At 34.0% G+C, this 18,670-nt stretch overlaps 1 non-coding gene across 1 annotated transcript; it reads left to right on the top strand.

Moving 5' to 3' along the window:
* The first annotated feature begins 14,265 nt into the window (after positions 1-14,265).
* On the top strand, positions 14,266-14,372 carry LOC112534566. Its single transcript, XR_003078857.2, has one exon. It is a non-coding gene; the product is annotated as a small nucleolar RNA R71 (small nucleolar RNA).
* Positions 14,373-18,670: the final 4,298 nt, after the last annotated feature.

Genomic DNA, 18,670 nt, shown 5'->3' on the forward strand with positions numbered 1-18,670 from the left:
TATGCCATTCTTTTTTAGGCGTCCTCGACCTCTTTAGGCTTGTCTGGTTATTAAGAACTAAAATCCTTATTTACCTCTTAATTATTTGTCCTAATCCTACAAGGAAACATAAATCCTAGTTCGACGTACTTTTCTACATTTATATGCTGAATGATTAAAACTAAATGACCTTCATGTAACACATAATCTCATAAATATTTGAAGCATAATTTTGACTAGTAAAGTAAGTGTTACCACTTGAAGTTCCTCTTTTGTACTTGAAGATCATGTAGGTGCTAGGATGCTTGAATCTCTTGCAGGTTCCTAAAACAATAAGAGAAAATACTGAAAATTAAAACTTAAATAATAAAAATATAAAAAATATAATATACAAGTGCTAAATTTATTGGTTATAGCTAGACATTAACGAAGTTGTTTTAAATTGGTGGTGCCTCAATGCACTCCACTTCATGTCCATAGGCTATTCCTTTATGGTATGGCTTTAAACGATAACCATTAACTTTGAATCGTTCTTGAGTCTTAATATTACATAATTCCACCACACCATAAGGGAAAATTGCTATTAGTTTGAAGAGGACATTCCATCTTGATCTAAGCTTTCCTGGAAAAAGTTTAAAACATGAGTTAAATAATAAAACTTTCATTCGAGAGACAAAAGATTTACGAAGTAAACTCTTATCGTGCTGCCTCTTGATCATTTCTTTGTATAGTTTAGCATTCTCATATGCCTCATTATGCATTTTTTCTAGCTCGTTTAAGTGCAACAGACGCTCCTCAACCACTTTGGTTAAGTCCATATTAAGCTCTTTAATAATCTAGTATGCTTTATGTTCTAATTCGATCGATAAATGGCAAGCTTTGCCATACACTAATCTATAGGGACTTATTCCAATTAGTGTTTTTAAGCCGTGCGACATACCCAAAGGGCATTATTCAAGTGTATAGCCCAATCTTTTCTAGTTGGGTGCATTGATTTCTCAAGTATTGACTTAATTTGCCTATTGCTTACTTCCACTTGTCTTGACGTTTGTGGGTTGCAACTCTATGAGTTACTCCATATTTCTTAAGTAAGGCGCTAAATGCCATGTTGTAAAAATATGTTCCTCCATAACTAATGATTGCTCTAGGCGTTCCAAACCTGCTAAAAATACTGTCCTTTACGAATTTGCATACAATATTAGCGTCATTAGTTCGAGTAGCTACTGCTTCTACCCATTTAGACACATAGTTAACAACAAGTATATATTCATAACCATGCAAAGGTAGAAATGGTCCCATAAAATTAATGCCCCACACATCAAATAGTTCAACCACAAGATAAAAAGTTTGAGGTATTTCAGTTTGTCTACTAATATTTCTACTTCTTTGGCATCTATCACATTTAGCACACAAAAAATGAGCATCCTTAAATAATAAAGGCCAGAAGAAACCTAATTGCAGAACCTGTAGGTTGTTTTCTTACCACAAAAATGACCTCCATAATGCATTTCATAGCAAATGGCCATTATTACTCGTCTTTAAGAACATATATTCTAGTTATTTTATCAGAATAATATTTAATTAAATACGGGTCATCCCAATAACAATGCCTACACATAGATAAAAGTCTTTTCTTTTCTTGCCATGTTAAGTTAGATCTCATAATACCACATGCCAAAATAGTTTACAATTTCAGCATACCATGGCTCATGATTTACCACAAACAATTATTCATCAAGGAAAGTCTCATTAATACCTTTTTAGAACCAAGGTTATTAAAATCAGAAATCAACTTGAAAAGGTGATTAGCAACTACATTTTCACTTTCTTTTTTTATCTTTTATCTCTATATCAAATTCTTGCAATAAGAGCACCCACCTAATAAGCCATGGTTTAGCAGTAGGCTTAGTTAAAAGATATCTCAAAGCTGAATGATTTGAATACATAATAACTTTAGATCCCACTAAGTAAGATCTGAATTTATCTAGTGAAAATATCATAGCTAGAAATTCCTTTTCAGTTGTTGAATAATTCATTTGGACATCATCAAAAGTTTTACTAGCATAATATATTACATGTAAAGCTTTATCAACTCTTTAGCCTAGAACTGCTCCTATAGCATAATCAGATGCATCACATATTATTTCAAAGGAAAGAGACCAATTAGGTTTCATAATAATAGGTACACTAGTCAATCTTTCTTTTAAAATATTAAAAGTAGAAAGACATACATCATCAAAAATAAAGTTAACATCTTTAGCCAACAATTCAGTTAAAGGACGAGCAATTTTAGAAAATTCTTTAATAAAACGCCTATTAAATCATGTATGGCCGAGAAAACTTCTAATGCCTTTTACTGAAGTAGGAGGGGGCAATTTGGCAATTAAATCGATTTTGCCTTGTCGACTCCAATACCTTTATTAGATACTATATGTCCTAGCACAATACCATGTTTAACTATGAAATGACTCTTTTTCTAATTTAAAGTTAAGTTATACTCAATGCATCTCTCAAGAACATAAGTCAGATTACTTATACATGCTTCAAATGAGGAGCCAAAATTGAAAAATCACTCATAAATACCTCGATGCAGTATTCTAACATGTCAGAGAAAATAGAAAGCATACATCTTTGGAATGTTGCAGGAACGTTGCAAAGTCCAAAAGGCATCCTCATAAATGCAAAATTTCTAAAAGGACATGTGAAAATTATCTTTTCTTAGTCTTTAGGTGCAATGGGTACCTGATAATATCCTGAAAGCCCATCAAGAAAACAGTAAAATTCATGTCCTGCTAAATGCTCTAATATTTGATCAATAAAAGGAAGAGGAAAATGATCCTTTTTTGTTGCAACGTTTAACTTTCTATAATCAATACACATTATCCACCCTGTAGTCATTCTTGTGGGGACCAACTCCCTTTTTTCATTCTTAACAACTATTGTACCTGACTTTTTAGGCACTACATGAATAAGACTTGCCCAATTACTATTAGCTATAGGGTATATAATACCCTCATCTAATAATTTTTGGACTTCCTTTTTTACCACCTCTTTCATGTTATGATCAAGTCGTCTTTATGTATCTCTAACAACTTTAGAATTGTCCTCTAAAATAATTTTATGCATACACTTTGTTGGACTAATACCCTTAATGTCAGAAATTTCCCACCCAATAGCTTTTTTAAGCCTTTTTAATTCTCTAATAGTTGTCTCTTCCTCTAAAGGAGAAAGATAGAAGCTACAATCACTGGGTATGTATTCCCTTCTCTCAAGAAGACATATTTGAGTGTGTTAGGCAACTCCTTAAGCTCAATTTTAGGTGGTTCATTAATAATTTCTAATTCTATTCCAATGGGGGAATCTAAGGGTTCGATAATGCTTTCATCAAGTGACACTGGAATAGCTTCATCTAACTTATCATGTAAGTCTAAGAGTTCTTCATCTAAGTTTTCTCCAACTTTTTCCAATGTTAATGCAACTTCTAACTTATCATCTTTATCTTGTAAATATGTTTCATAAATAAAATAATCCATACAATCAACATATGAACATCCATCAATTGAAGTGCTAGAAGATAGAATTAGAGAATCAAACACTTTAAATTCTATAGTCTCTTCCAAGACTGTCATAGTCAGTTTCCCATTGTGCACGTCAATAATTATCTTGGTAGTTGCCATGAAAGGTCTATCAAAGAGTATTATTTGCTCCTTATCCCTTGCTGATGTATTTTCCATATCAAGAACCACAAAGTCAACAGGGATATCAGTTTTCCTACTAGAATCAGCAAATCTTCCATTATGCCTCTTAGATACTTAATCGATCTATCAGCCAATTGTAGAGACATGGTAGTTGCCTTTAATTATCTTAAGCCAAGTTATATATATTGAATATGGCATCAAGTTGATGCTTGCTCACAAATCCAACATGGCTTTAGCAACCTTTTTATCTCCTATTGTAATATCGATGATAAAGCTCCCAAGGTCTTTCATCTTAGGTGGTAATTATCATTGGAGAACTGCATTTGTTGTTTCAGATACCATAACTTCTTCAATTATTCTCATATTTCGTCTTGTTGGAATTAAGTTCCTTGAAGAATTTAGTATAAGCTGGCATATTCCTAATCACATCCAACAAAGGCAAATTAATGTTAAGTTTAGAAAGCATATCAAAAATTTTAAAAAATTGCTTATCATGTTTGCTTTCTTTTAATCTATTTGGGAATGGAATAGGAGGCTTATAAGGCACAACTGCCTTTGTCACGACCCCATCTGTTGGCCCGTGACCGCACAAGGGAATGGGTAGGCGTAAGGCCACTGAATCCCGTAGTAGGCCTGACACTCACTGACTTAAACAAATCTCATCTCAATTCATACTATTGATTCCATAATTTCGTAACCATTAAATTTACAATTAATTCGGTCTGCCAGAAGAATTAGGCTAGACCTGAAACTACAAAGCATTACAACTGATACATCTACTATTACTACTGCGGAGAATCTAAAACTTTACAAATTAACATACCAAATCGAATACATCACTCGATGATGAAGGAGTCGGGTTACTGATTAAGAGTCACGAGAAGACTAACAGTCACGAATCTGAAAAACAGTAAATGGAGACTGTCAGTCTCTAGAGTAAGCTAAAATCATATATGTAAAATAGTTTCGAACATCTCAATATCACATTTATTTAATTTTAAAATAAATAATAAGTCCTGAAAAAATTAAACGTGTCATGCCAAAACATATGTGTCATGCCATGCTTGAATAAAAATTATTGCACATGCAACGGGACGGAGTACTTCAGTAGAACCCTAATCCCAACTCAACATCTCGATCAATTTCAAAACTTACGTCTCGACTAAGCTCAACTCTAATATCTCAACTCTCTCATTCCAACAGGACTGGCACCCAAAGAGCAAAGCCCGATCACGGACCTTACCTCCAGTCTGGTCACTTATATCTCAACTCTCTCATTCCAACAGGACTGGCGCCCAGAGAGCAAAGCTCGATCAGGGACCTTACCTCCAGCCTGAACACTTGATTTCTAACTAAGTCGGCGCCTAGAGAGCAAGCTCGATCATGGACCTTACCTCCGGCAAACACACTCTACTAAGCCTAGAGAGCAAGCTCGATCAGGGCAAGTCCTAATCTTTACTTTTCAAATTTACCTATTTACCCGTGTCCATTACTCTCGGACCTATATCGGTACACTCATCAACCTAATTGTTCTACTGCCGTCCCATCCCGTGTCATCATGCAATAATAAAATCGTAATGCGGAAAATGAAATATGCATAAACAGTACATAACAAATTAGTCAACATATTAATCATTAAATCAGAGATATCATAAAAAAAATATTAGCATGACACACGTAAGCAGATATATGACTTTAACTCACAGCTTTGGCGACCTCCTAGCTCCGCTCTGGTGCCTCGGTTGGAGCGAGCCGAACAGACGAATTATGTAATCATGGAAAATAATTTATCAATAATGCTAAACAATTACAATTAACCCTAGGTCTAGATTTCTAGGACTGACTGTCTAAGAATCTTGACTCGGGTAAATTCTACCGAAAATTCGGCAGAATCTCCCCGACAACACAGATGTCTACCTCTCGTAAAACGGGTCCAGGACCTGCCAGAAAAATACTTCAAATATCCAACAATTCAAAACAACGGGAGTCGGGTCCCCAAACTTCACATTTTTTCCAGGCTCACCACACAAAGACAAAAATCACTACTAGAAGGCCGAGTTTTCAAACTATTATTTTTGACTCACAAATATCATCTAATACTCAACACAAATCAATAAGCATAAATTAAATCAAAGAATTCTAAATCAACGGGTCAAAGAATTACCGAGACGCTTGATTGCTCGGTCGACTCTCCTCTAGCCGTCGGAGTCCGATCGACGATTTGAACACACCATCGGACTCGAAATGACGAGCGGATGACGATCCCTGCTTCTGATTTTCTGATCGACCCCCGATCATCCGAAGAGATTTACGGACGATCTCGGTTGTTGATTCATAAGCAGTCGATCACGCCACCGCCCGTAGCCGGTGCCATCTGCGAAGCTTTTGAGAGGAGGCGGGATACGTCCTCCGATCGTCCATCCTCCGTCGGAGCTTGCCGAAAAAGCTGAAAAACATCAAATGCCACCCTAAATTTCACTTTGCCAGATCTCGCAATTCCCGCACGGGCCACAGGCATCGCATCGATATCGAAGAGAGCCAGGAGAGGCCGATTGCCACCGGAAACAATCGATAAGGCCACCGGGATCGATAGGAAAAATGCCTAGAAGCCACTGCCTTCCTTCCACCCCTGCAAGCTTTGGCTCACGCCAGAGGAGCATGACGCCTCTTGTCGACTTGTAAACGCTTGGCGCTCCGCTCGCGCCCGCCGGCTTCGGTCTGTTCTTCCTCTTCCACGCCGCTCTCTCCCTACTTCTCTCTCCCTTTCCTTCTTTCTTCCCTTCCAATATCAACATTAGACCCCCAAACTTTCCTTCCTTACAATTTTGCCCTGCAAAATTTCCAATTAACCCCCAAACTTCTTTTTATTAAAGCCTTTCAATTAAGCCCTTTGTCACGACCCCACCCGTGGGCCCGTGACCGGCACTAGGGAATGGGTAGGCTTAAGGCCACCGAAACCCGTAGTAAGCTTGACACTCACTGATTTAAACAAATCTTAACTCAAATTTATATTATTAAAACCTCAATTTATCTTAATAGTTACACTTTACAAAATTACTTCGGTCTACCAGAAAAACTAGGCGAGACCCGAAGCTCAAAAAATTACAACTGATACATTTACTATTACTACTGCGGAGAATCTAAGATTTACCAATTTAAATACCAAATCAAATACATCACCCGATGATGAAGGAGTAGTTTCATCAATAAGAGTTCGCGAGAGGACTAACAACGATACAAATCAAAAAAGCGGTAAAAATGAGACTATCAGTCTCGAGAGTGAGTTAAAATCAAATAATCTAGGAACTATTGCATTCTTCTCAGAAAACATAGATTGTTCAAATCAGTATATCAAATCATGCACATAAATACCAATCATACTATAATCATACTCTATTACTTTCTTCACATAAAATATTAGTCATGCACGTAAATACAATCCATATTATAATCATACCATAATAAATAAATAAATGAATAAATAAAAATATATTTTTACTTTTACGGGACGAGTGGCTCGGTAGAACCCTAACCCCAATTCTAATAGCCTTTCGTCTCTTAATCCAACAGTCCGGCGCCCAGAGCAGAAGCTCCGATCGGGTCCTTACCCCGTAAAAGGGTCCGAGACCTTGGGAAGAACACTTCAAATACTTAACGATTCAAACAATAGGAGTCGGGTCCCCAACTTCACTATTTCCAGGCACACACACAAAATACTGAGGCGGGCAAACCGGAGGACAATTATTTTTAACTCACAAATAACATCAAATACTCAATATAACCCAATAAACACAAATTTAAAATCAAAGGATTTCTAAAATTAACGGGCCAAAGAAATATTACCGAGCGCTCAACGGGACTCGACCTGCCGGCACGGAGTCCGTCCAGATCCGGAACATACCATCGGACTCACAACGACTACCGTGATGAAGATTCCCACTTCCGATTTTCCGATCGACACCCGATCATCCCGAGAGATTTGCGGACGATCTCGACCGCGAAGCCGATCGCCACGGGGTGCCATCACGAAGCTTGAGGCGGAGAAGAGTCGGGATACATCCTCCGATCATCCATCCTCCGGCCAAGCTCACGGAAAAGTCCAAAACGCCGCTCCACCTCCACGAACTCTCCTCGCCCACCAAACCGACAGCCTTGCCGGAAGCTCTCTCGAGGTTGATCGCATCAGAGATCGGGCCGGAAGGCCGACCGAGCAACCGAGCGAACCTGGGCAGCGCCGCCGCCACACGTCGCGCGCGATTTCACACACCTTTGCTCATGTACCAAGCTTTGCGCTTGAACAGCACCGCCGTGACACGGTAGCACCGCGTGCCAGAGTCGTAAATGCTGTGAGTCGCGTAGCCGCCGCCCGCCGACGATCTGACAAAGACCCGACTCCTCATTCTTCTCGCGCGACGCCCGCTTTTTCTCTCTCTTCCTCTCTTCTTCCCCGATTTCCATTCCTTTCAATATCGACATTTGACCCCTGAACTTTTCCTTATTACAATTTGGTCCCTCAACTTTCTTAATTACTTACAATTTCATCCCGCAGAATTCCAATTTGACCCCCAAACTTCTTTTTAGCCTTTCAATTAAGCCCCTAACCATTTAATTTGGGCCAAATTAGAATTACTGAAAATACACAATTAAATTAAATAATCAATTTCCAACTTAAAATTTAATACTACTAATCAATTATAATACCAATTTTCCCAAAATTCTTTTATAAACATCCTTTACAATTCTACCATAATTTTCCAATATATAATTTTACTTATATAAATATGCATTTGGAAAAAAAATTTGAATAACCAAAATATAATCATTTCTCAAATAATTTACTTGAATAATTTCTTAAAATTTCAAACTAATTGGGTATAGAAAATAACTCATTTATTTGATTAATATTAAATTTTTCATTAAATCATTTCAAATTAAACCCAATAAAAATAAAGCTAAAATTAACTTAAATAAAAACTCATTATTAAATATATAAAAAAAATTCCGGGTGTTACACCCTTAACCATTTAATTTGGGCCAAAATTAGAATTATTAAAAATACACAATTAAAAATATACCCCTGCTGACATAATTATTTAGGAAAATACCAAACTTACAAATTTTCATTAAATCCACATATTAATAAAATTATACTTTTAATCCTCATCCAAAAATAATTTTCCAATTTAGTCCTAACATACAATTAAATTAAATAATCAATTTGCTAAATATTGTCCAACTTAAAATTAAATACCACTAGCTAATTAAAATACCAATTTTTCCTAAATTCTTTTATAAAAACACCTTTTACAAATTCTTCCATAATTCTCCAATATATAATTATATATATATATATATATCACTCTCACACTCTCTCTTTTCTCACTATATTTCTAATCGTATGACTTGAAGAATACAAGAGTCTCTTGTCATTTTTCAGTCTGCCTTCTTCTTTGGAAAACTCCTCTATTTATAGAGGTCTTCAGCCTTCAAGCCTCATAATTGAAGCTTTGGATGCTCTTCCTAGTGGAGTGAGGGGCTCCACGTCTTTTGTATGCTTTTGATAATGGAGTAAGAGGCTTCATGACTTTTGCAGAAGGGACTCCACATCTTTTGTATGCTTTTGATAATGGAGTGAGAGGCTCCATGACTTTTGCAGAAGTTGTCTGCCACGCTTTAGTGAAGAATATTTTACTTTTTAAAGAGTCTTTTGTCTTTTTTCTTTTCTTTTTAAATGACCTTTTTTTTATTTTTTTATTATTAGGCATTTGGCCTATTACATAAATATTTTGGGCTGCCAATTCTGGTTTTCAACCTAAGGGTTTTATAAAGATGTCATTTAATGGGCTTGAATATCCCGAAACAGTCATATTCATTCGAGTCACCATCTAGATCTATTGCTGCTGAGATGGTGCTAGAAGAGGAAGATGAAGCTTTAGATTTTCCTTTGGAAGAGGCGGTTTCTAACAACTGTTTGATCAATTGTAAGAAATCTTCTTCTGTCTGAGCCACCGCTAGCTTTGCTGCTGAGATGGTGCCAAGAAAGTGGTCTATTCTTCCGGAGGTGGCAAGAAGCTATTCTTTGAAAGAAAACTTTGTACCATCTTTAGAAATAATTTTTCTTGGTGGTTGAATTTATCCCACCATTTGACTTTGAATCTTCGGGTAAGGATGATCTTTCCATCTGCTGCTTGGTTGAAATGGAAATACCATACACATACCCAGGGGAGAAAAAAGTTTGACCAAAATAGAAGTAAAGGGGGAAAACGTCTTGAGGAATCTTTTTCTTTTAAAAAAGTAGAGGTGCATAGTCTTTTATCTTTTCTTTTTAAATGACTCTTTTTTATTTATTTATTTATTAGGCATTTGGCCCATTACATAAATATTTTGTGCTGCCATTTCTGGTTTTCAACCCAAAAAAAATTTTGTACCATATTTAAAGATAATTTTTCTTAGTGGTTGAATTTATCCCACCATTTGACTTTGAATCTTCGGGCAAGGATGATCTCTCCATTTGCTGCTTGGTTGAAATGGAAATACCATACACATACCCAGGGGAGAAAAAAGTTTGAACAAAATAGAAGTAAAGGGGGAAAACGTCTTTCTATTTTATTTGGTTTATAGTGGGCTTTGAATAGATTAAACAGAGGTAGAACTTTTGGAATTATGGTCTCAAGAACATTGCCATAAAAATTCCACCATTGTTTAAACCAATATGGGATCTTTGAAGTTTGGATTGAGCTTGTATCGAAATAGAAAAGCCAAGAATGGCTTTGTCCTTCGTTTTGAAGAAGAAAGGTATTAAACCAAGCTTGTTGGTAATTCCAATAGTTGAAAGAAGTGTTTAGGCTTGATGGGTAGGTTCTTTGGAGGGAAGTTAGAAAAGATCTTGATGAATGTAAATCCATTCCCCAATCTGAAGGGTGGAGGATTCTTTGGATGGTGCATGTGGAATATGCAGGGTCTTTGTGGTCGTTATATTTTTTGAAGTGTTTGAACTTTACAGAACCAGTCACCTCAAGGATAGACTGGTAGTAAGATTGAGGCTTTGATATATTCTAGGGCTTGAAATACCATCCTGAAGGGAAAATTTTTAAAACCAGTTTTGAGGGATTTTCTGTACATAATCCTTCCTCAATAGTTAAAATGCTTTGAAAATTTACTTTTCTATATACTCATTGGATTTCAAAAGTTTTCTTTATGACAAAACTATTTCTTGAGAGTTGAGCTTTGAAATACTTTGAGAGCTTTGAGATTGGTTTTGAGGGACAATTCTATCTCAGATTTCGAAAAAGGGATAGAAAGTATACCTTTACCTTTGTTGGAATAGGAGGGTAAAATCTCATTCTTTGGACTTTGAACAGGCTTTGAATTTGCTGTCGACTTTGCTTCTTTTGCTTTCAATTTTCTTGGCATTTTCACTCCTATTTTTGAAGGAACTCTCTGGTTAGAAAGTTTGGAATTGAATTCGAATCTCCTCTTATGTATTCGATTTCAAAATCAAAAACAGAAAGAATGGCTTGCCATTTGGCAAAAATCTGTTTTGAAGCTATGTTTTGAACATCTTTTTATAAAACCTTTAGCAGATTTACAATCAATCCTTAAAAGAAATTTTTGGTTTAAAAGGTCGCTTTGAAATTTTGAAATGCACAAAACTATCGAAATAATTTCTTGTTTGATAGTCGAATAATTTTTTTGTGTATCATTCCAGTGTGCAGAAGTAAACTGGATAATACATTCTTTGTTGTTTTGAACTTGCTTAAGAATCCCACCATATCCTAGATTTGATGCATCAGTTTCAACAATTTTGAATGCAGATGGATCAGCTAGGTGTAAGCATGGTATTTCATAAACTTGCTTTTTAATGCTTTGGACAATCTTTGTATGCTCATCGGTCCATGCAGAGGGGTTTTTCTTTAATCTATCATGGAGGGGCTTTGCTAGACAGTTCAAATTAGGATAAAAACCCATCACATAATTTAAACTATCAAGGAATCTTTGTAATTGAGTTTTTTCCAAAATTTTGTCTGGAAATTTTGAAGTAAGGGCTAAAGACCTTTCAATTGGGGTGATAGTTCCCCGGGAGATGTAGTGACCAAGAAATCTAATTTTTTTTGGAATAAAGATATCTTGGATTTTGAAACCACTAAACCATTTTTCTTAACAACATAGAAAAATGTCTCCAAGTGTTTGAAATGTTGCTCTAGAGAATTTGAAAATATCAACACATCATCGATATAGACAATGCAAAACTTTGAATAAGGATTGAAAATGTCATTCATGATTTTTTAAAATTCAGAAGGAGCATTTTTTAATCTGAAGGGCATTACATTCCATTCAGACCGGCCAAATGGGATCAGAATGCGCTTTGTTTGCTCGATTTAGGATGAATCTGGATTTGCCAAAATCCTGATTTCATATCAAACTTTAAAAAAATAAAAGCAGAATGAAGCTTTTGAAGAAGATCTTTTTTGTTTGGAATTGGGTATCTAATCCACTTTAGAGCTTTATTCAATGGTTTGTAATTAATCACTAACCTAGGTGTTGCTCTTTCTATCTCACTATTTTTATTGACATAGAAGGCTGCACAGGACCAGGGGGATATGGATTTGGTAATCAAACCCTTTTGCTCTAAATCTTTTATTTCAATTCTACAATGGCTTTCTAGGGTTTCATTCATTTGGATGGGTCTTGCTTTGGTGGGAATTTGTTTATCACAAAAATCTTTTTTCATATGGTAAATCTACCATATACTATTTTCTTCTCCAAAAGGCATTAGGAAAATCAGAACAAACTTCATTTTCAATCTTTTTTTGCAAATCAGAGATTTTTCTTTGGACAAAATTATTTTGCATTTGACTTTGGATTCTTTTCAAACCCATATCTTGTTTCAAGTGGAAAAGCTGGGTTTGTTTTCCTTTAATCAAAGCATTTATCTCAAAATTATAAATTGAGTGGGCTTTTATGAGATTGGGATTTCTCTTCTTGGATTTTTCTATAAAGGAAAAACAATATTTGAATCTTTAGCTTTAAAAATGATACCAGCAGTAGTTACTTTGAAAGGAGTAATTAAATTGATGAAAGGAGTTCCCAAAATAACTATTTGCTGTAAATCCTTTGTAAGAATTAAAAAAAAATTAAAGCAATGTTATTATTTAGAATTGCAGGTTCAGTTTTATCCGCAATTCTAATCTTTGAACTATTGGCTGAGGTAAGCCTTTCTTTTGTTTATTGATGATACCTTTTAGGAACGAGCTCATAATTGATACAGTTGAGGTATGCTCTTGTATCAAATAAAGTGATAGTTTCTATTTGGAAATCATAAGGGAAAATGAGTTTTATTTAGATATACACATTTAGGAAAAATTTGAATAACCAAAAATATAATTTATTCCTCAAATAATTTACTTAATTAACTCCTTAAAAATCAAACTAATTGGGTATAGAAAAATAACTCATTTATTCGTCTAATACTAAAATTCAAACTTTGCATTTAAATCATTCCAACTAGACCAAATAAAGATAAAATAAAATTAATTTAAATAAAAACTCATTATTAATATAATTATTATTAAATATAGAAATTCTGGGTATTACAGCCTTATAAAACTTAGGTCCTAAAAATGCCCCATTGTCTTTCTCTTTCTGCCCAAGATTGAGCTCTCCTCTTCCTTCTTTCTATACACCTCCTTCAATTATTTTCATATCAACTAGTCCATCTTTTTTTGATGTATTTACGTAAGAAAAATTTTTCTCAATTAAATTGTCAATATTATTATCAAATAACTCACCATCCTTAAGAATAGTGACTGCTTTAGCTTGCTCAGGTTGACTTGGTAATTTTTTTTCTTGTTTTCTTATACAGCTTCAGTAATTTGCCCAATTGAAGTTTACAATCGCTTCATTGAAGCTTCTATGGAATTAGCTTTTTTCTCATTCTTCTCCATCCCATCATGGGTAGGTGTCATAAAAGATTGAAGTATTTTCTCCAAACTTTATTTTCTTTTGAGGGGCTTGTCCTTGATTAGAGAATAGAGGATTTTGATTCCTTAGGTGTTGAGGCTCTTGATTCTGATACTAGGGTTGGTTGTGATTCCTCAGTATATGGTGGGTTTTGATCATTATTTCTCTAGAAAATATTTAGATGGTTCCTCCATCTTGGATTGTAAGTGTTGGAGTATGGGTTATTCCTAGGTTGCTTAGGCTGATAAGAATTCATCAAATTAACCTGTTCATAATCATTTCCTGCATAAGTTTCATACGATGAGCAAACATTAGCATCATGATCATAAACACCATATATACCACATACTATATTGCTTTGTAAATTCTTAGTTGCAGCAAGTATCCTAACTTGTTTAGTTAATTCGGCTATTTACATAGTCATCTCATTATTAGACACAACTTAATTCCCTCCTACTCCTTTTGTTCTCACACTCTTTTATTGTGAAATGGCTCCTAACATCTTAAAGATATCATAAATCTCATCAGTAATTTTTCTAACATAGCACCCACAGCTGCATTATCAACCATACGTTGATATTGTTGTGTTAGACCATCATATAATGATTGGTTGGTCACAAGAAGTGGGTATCCATGGTGTGGGCATTGTAGTAAAAGTAATTTGAAGTGATCCCATGCTTCATGAAAAGATTCAATATCCTTTTAATAAAAGTTGAAAATTTTAGCCCTTAATGATGTGAGTAAAATTTACTCATGAATTTTTTATAAACTTCATCCCAAGTTCTCAAAGAATTAGGAGGCAAGGTCATTAACCAAGCCTTTGCTTTCTCTTTTAATGAGTAAGGAAAATATCTCATCCTTAATTGGTCTTCATTTAGTCTAGATAATGGAAATGTATGAACTATAGCATAAAATTTCCTGATAAATATTAATGCATCTTCACTAGGCATATCATAGAATGAAGGAAGCATTTTAAAATGAATGTTCTTTAGTTCATAATTCCTAGATGCATTACCTAGAACTATGCATGAAGTAGTGTTACTAATTATGGGACGAACATAATCCTTCATAGCCATTTGCCTTTGAGCTGCAACTTCTCTTTGGTTATTAGTTATTATTTAAACTTCTCCCTCAAATCCTTGTTCTTGCTTTTCTTCAAATTCTTCTTCTCTTGGAGGTACAAACTCATTCTCTACTTCTTAGTCTTTTTCTCCTTTTTTAACAACTGATATCAAGTTATAGGAATTTCGAGTTGATGAATCATCTATCTTGTTTTTCTGCTATGTAAATAAAATAAAAATACATAAACATGCAACACACAAAAACACAAGAAACAAAACTCGACAATTAATCAATACAATATTGACATAATTCCCGAGCAATGGCGCCAAAAACTTCATGTCTCAAACTTAGTACTCACAAGTGTATGAACTGAACGTTAGATTGGGCAAGTTCACCATAAGGTCAATCTCACAAGAAATTATAGAGCATATATTATAAAGACCAACAATCACACAAATTACTAAAAATAAATCTAAACACTCTAAGCAAATATTTTGATAATGATTTTAAGGTTTAAGAAAGAAATTAAATAACTAGAAATTAAATATGCAACTGGAATAATTAATGTAGACTATATGATAAAATAACATTTAGCCTAGCTTAAACTTAGTAATCCCCTTATTTCTCTGAAGTCCAAATCTAATAAATGAGATGGTGATGTGCCTTCTGCCTAAGTCACTCAAGCTAGTGATCAAATCTAGGTTTCTTATACCAACATAGATTAAAGTAGAAATGATGTTTCTAATACTTTTAACCTAAAAATTTTCATAACAAATATTACTTTTAAATTAATATGAGGTCAACCAATAATTATAGATGAAACTAATACATGTATGAAGGTAAAATAATCATTCATTAAACTCATAATATATAAGTTTCATACATAAATAAAAAGCCAAACTAAACATTTATGGAACTTAGCCTGATATATTTAATCCAATGGTCATTGTAATTAAATAGAAGGACATAAGATATATAAAACAGAAGATTAGTACCCTCTCAAAATTCAAAAGTTCTTCAAGGAATGAAGAAGATTGATCCTCACTCTCAATGTCCTTGGAAAGCTTCTTTGATTCTTGAAAGAACAATGCAAAAACTAACTAAATGCTGTAAAAGATGAACTGTAGAGAATTTGCAGAGAGAATAATAATAGATCCCCTCTTATTTAATTAACCTCTAGTTCTTATAGAGATTTCTTTTTTAGAGTCGTCCTCTCAGCATAACACTACTATAGTTATCATATTCACTGTCCTAAACAAAATAGCCAATTTAAAAGATAACTATCCTTAATTACATCATAACTAATTAATTTTTCCTTTGTGGGCCTTGATGAATTCGACTAGTCCGGCGATATTAGTATTCCACGTGTCTTTATTCCGAGTCTTTTACAGCCGCAGTCCAATTATAGCTTATTTATGCATTGTTTGCTCATATCCTCATTTTTTTGCTATTATCACCTGAAATTAGATAAGAAGGCTAAAGTGAGGTAAAAAATACATATTTCTACATATTATATTTATAAAATGTATCAATAAACTACTAAAATATCTTAATTATATATATATATATATAATATATATATATATATGTATATATATATATATAATATGAACCTATCAAATACCCCCACTCTCAAACCTTCACTTGCCCTCAAGTAAATAGCAACTTAAGAATTAATCTTTGCAAAATCAATGAAGTAATTCATACTCATATTAAAGGTACTATTCAAAAGAATCTCACTAATGCAGAAATTATACAAACTCAAGAAAACTTGAATCATAAGAATTTCTTAAAAGATGTAAACTCAATCATAATTAGTCAAAAGATTCAAGTATTCATCATTCATACATGTTTCACAACAAATAGCATAACTTATTATCAATGAATATAATTATGATGTATAATCGGAATTATAATAACCTTATTCAAGAGGTAAAACCTTTATATACAAACAAGAGATCAATAGACATTTGTATTTTTCACTTGCTTTGCAAGCTCTTTTACTTTAATTTTTTTTCTTTACACCCTTAGATTTTTACTTGATACTCGGGGTTTCTTTCTTTCTTGAGATGTGATGTCTTTTTACGCAAAACTTGGACATTTTTCTCATTTTGAAAAGTTTCATTTTGGTCCCCTCCCCCTTCTTCCTTCTTCCCCGATGCCACCACCTCCTTTCCCCACTCATTTTTTTCATTTCCGCTGCTAAGACTTCCTTATCCCCTCTCCCCTTGCGCTAGCATCCTCCTTTCTATTTTTCTTCTTCTTTTCTTCTCCTTCCTTTATGTCGACATCGCCTTCGACTTGGGTGGAGTGCTCGCCGCTACCAACCAACCAGAGCGCACTTGTCGCCGCCATGACGTTGATTTGCCCTCAAAAGCTAAGTAGTAATGCTCCTAATGCATCGCCATCGTGCTAATAGCTGAAAGTCTCATCATGGCAGCATTCCTCCAACCGCCATGTTCGGATCAAGCGCGTCTCAGTGCTTGGCAGCTTATTGATTGGATTGCGATTTGGCTGGGATTAGTTTTCGGTAGCAGGCTGTCGCTTTGGATCTTGTTTTCCAAATGTATAATTTGATTTTCGATTTCGGTATAATTTTTTTGGACCTAAAAAATTATTTAAAATTATTAGAAGATATTTGGTATATTAAAAATTGCTGATAAATAAATAATTAACTTAATTTAATTAATTAGTAGCTTGATTATAGAAATACTGTGGTTTAATTATAGTGGTAATTATTATTTGGTTTTGTAAATTAACGTTGTGAATAATTAAATTAAATGTGAGAAAATTAAAAAATGATATAGAATAATTATTTACCCGTTGAATCGTGATAATCGTGAAATAATATTAAGCTGCCAAAAATTATATATATGAATCAAGGTTATTATATTCTGGTCGAAAATAATGCGCTAGTGACCCGACTTGTTAAATAATTGGAGAATATTAAGTGTTTTTAAAGCGGGTTCGGAACTCATTTTGAAGTGTAAATGTTCAATATTTGAGGAGACTCTCACTGCTAATTTTAGTCAAAATTCTCAGATAGTTAATTCTAAGAGTCTAGGCCTAGGATTATTTACTAAGTATTTTATTTTTATTGATTGCATTATTCCCATGAATAGGTAACCCATTGATTGAAATTCGCTTCACCCCGAGATGTAGGAGTAGAGCAAGGAGGTCATCGGAACTGTGAGTTAAAGTTATATATCCTTTGCATATGTGTCATTGCCAATTTTTATATAGCATTTTTGACTAATAATTGTTATGAATTTTTTTTAGTATTATCATCGTATTAATATATTTTTTACTATGGATATTCTTTAAAATTTTTATTATTATTTATTATTATGTATTTAATTAATTGATTTAAATTATTATTTATTTAATTGATTTATGGCTTTAAATTATTTATTTATTTAATTAATTAAGTTTATGTCTGCAATACATGTTCTATTTAATCTTATTTAATAAGTTATTGAACAATGATAAGATTGCTTGTTACTTATATCATTTTCTCATATTATCAATGTTATAATTGTATTATGACTTAGAATGAGACGACAGTAGAATGTGCTACTTGATGGGTTGCATTAGGATCGCATGCACACCTGTATAAATCAGAGACATGACATAAGGAATCTTTTTTTTGATGATGTGTGATTGAGTATAACTCTACCGGAAATTTAGTTGCCTTTGGAGGAGGAAGGTCTAATGAGCTCGTTGCTCTACGGTATGCTACCGCTATATTAGAAATTAAGTGACCAGGCTGGATTTAAGGACTTTGGTTGAGCGTCAGTCCTATTAGAATAAAAGAGTCGAAAGGCTGCTAGAATTGGGATTAGGGTTCCGCTGAAGTGCTCATCCCATATGAGTTAAAAATTGCATATTTTTAAGTTATACTATGGTACACACTTATTATTTTATGATATTCTACATTACTTATTACTTTTATATATATATATATATATATA

The sequence above is a fragment of the Ricinus communis genome, chromosome 7 (genome assembly GCF_019578655.1).
Source record: "Ricinus communis isolate WT05 ecotype wild-type chromosome 7, ASM1957865v1, whole genome shotgun sequence".
NCBI lineage: Eukaryota > Viridiplantae > Streptophyta > Magnoliopsida > Malpighiales > Euphorbiaceae > Ricinus > Ricinus communis.